Source organism: Cucurbita moschata, unplaced genomic scaffold (assembly GCF_002738365.1).
Source record: "Cucurbita moschata cultivar Rifu unplaced genomic scaffold, Cmos_1.0 Cmo_Scf00161, whole genome shotgun sequence".
NCBI lineage: Eukaryota > Viridiplantae > Streptophyta > Magnoliopsida > Cucurbitales > Cucurbitaceae > Cucurbita > Cucurbita moschata.
Window position 1 is genome coordinate 74,067 of NW_019268677.1, and position 2,284 is coordinate 76,350.

A 2,284-nucleotide genomic window follows, 5' to 3' on the forward strand; every position below is an offset into this window, starting at 1 on the left:
ATGTTTTCTTGGTCGAAATAATAACATTTCAAGTTACTAACATGGACAACAAGGTTAGTCCGCATCCATAAGAGCAATTAGATTCTATATGATGTCTTCATAATCTTATGGATAACTTTAATTAGTCCATAGTATTTTCACACCAGTTTTTTTGTTCTTGTTGCTTTGAATTCAAAGTTTATTTGAACTTAACTTATATGAACTCTTTATTTTTCTTGAAATTATTGTGGTTGACGCTTCCGACTGACCCTTCTCTTCATCCATCTAGATGATATTTACGTGTGAACATGTGTTGCTTCAGTGGTTTGTTTCTGTCTCCCTTCTTCAGTATCTGACCTCTTTTTTGTCTCTTCTGGTGGGGATAAATCCATTATCTGACCTTGTTTTGCATCGTGGTGTTCATGTAGTGGCAACAAGGTTTCTATTGAGGTTGGCTCACTCGAGCTCCCCTTTTCAACTGCAACAGTAGCAGCAAGCGTAGATTCATCATGGCTATGATTCTTTCTCAACTGTAGTTTCGACATCATTTTCAACCCTCTTGGTTGATGGATGTTTTTCTGAATGATCATCGGGTTAGACTCCATTACTACTAGACATTTTGCTAGAGGCATGTAAATGACTTTGTGTTTAAGGAGGACGTTCATTCCTGACACGACGTCGAAGTCATCCATTTCAACTATCACTAAACAATATACCTAGTCCAAGACTCCAACTTGATTAGAGTTCTCATTGTGACTCTTACGACAGGCAAAGCTTCCAATTTGACGACGTTCATCTTTTCTGTATCTTGATGCCAAAGGATGTTAAAATATTTTGCATCGGTCTCCATCATGAGTTGTGGGTGGCTTTAGAGTTGACAATGGTGTTCCTTACTACTTTGTGCTTTACCTAAACCTCGACATACATAATATATATATATATATATTCATTTAACTATAACACATATGGTCCATGAAAGAATTGTAACTCTTATGCTCATTAATATTATAATGGCTACTACCTAAACTATAACCTAAAGTTGATAATTGATGTCCAATTAGCCAACCCTAAATTTGTAATCATTGTGGAGTGATTGAAATTACAATGAAAGTAGTTTAAACTCCTAGTATCTTAAAGGAAGTTGGTCTCTTCTAATAAAACACAAAGTTCTCTTTAATATCAATAATACAATTATGCTAGACATGAAACTAAAACTGGGTTCAATTTAACTCCATTTTATTGTCATCTTGAATGACGTGTAGGATATATTCTTGATTTACCTTGATATTTCATATTAGTTAAGCTTTTTGCAAAATCACAATTAGACAACAACAACGATGAACTTGGGTCTGTTTATTATTTTAAAGAAAATTTCTTTCTCCATCTTATTCATAATAACTCTGCAACTAAATTCATATTATGCTAAGAAATAAATTTTTTGGGTTGTAGTTTATTCGATAACACATGCATATTAGAACAATTCAACATTACATGCCTTACTTACAAGTAAAATACTAGACCATCAACTTTTTATTTTATAGTCCAACAACCGCTCAAGAAAATAGATTTCAAACTTGAGAGAAAAAAATATATTGAGTAGGAGTTAAAAATGTTGCATTTTTTTTAGAAAGGGCATTTGGTCTAGTGGTATGATTCTCGCTTAGGGTGCGAGAGGTCTTGAGTTCAATTCTCGGAATGCCCCTATGTTCATTTCTCAGCAATAGCACCCTTTTAATATCCCTATTTAATTATTCTTTTTTCGCATTATCGCAAACCCATGAATTTCATTAACAAAGAAAATAAATACATTCCATAAAACTTAATATACAGTCCATAATAAGGGCATTTGGTCTAGTGGTATGATTCTTGCTTTGGGTGCAAGAGGTCATGAGTTCGATTCTCGGAATGCTCTTCCAAAAGAAAAAAATGATAATTTTGAAAGAAAAAAAAAACCAAAAAAAATAAAATAGTTTAGATATCAACGTTGTCCACTGTCGTCACAATCTTTTTAACAAAGATGAGCCCAAATATACTAGTTTTATAGATAAAAGAGAGTAATGTCCAAGCACACACAAGCACATATAGAGAGGACTTATTGTAAGTAAAGAAAGCAATCTAGTAGTTATACTGCTACTTATGTTATGGAGAGAGAATTTGATGAATTCCACAAAAGATAAGAGCTCATAGGATGGCGGTAGGGTCCGATGCATATGATGGAACTTCTTCACAATTGCAATATCTGACCAATGAATATTATTGTCATTTATAGCTTCTATCACAATAATATAAAATTTAGGGTCAAAGC

The 2,284-nt window shown here is 33.3% G+C and overlaps 2 non-coding genes across 2 annotated transcripts; both read left to right on the forward strand.

Annotated features, from left to right (window-relative positions):
* Positions 1-1,609: 1,609 nt before the first annotated feature.
* TRNAP-AGG lies at positions 1,610-1,681 on the forward strand. The gene has a single exon. It is a non-coding gene; the product is annotated as a tRNA-Pro (tRNA).
* A 138-nt stretch (positions 1,682-1,819) lies between these two features.
* TRNAP-UGG lies at positions 1,820-1,891 on the forward strand. The gene has a single exon. It is a non-coding gene; the product is annotated as a tRNA-Pro (tRNA).
* Positions 1,892-2,284: the final 393 nt, after the last annotated feature.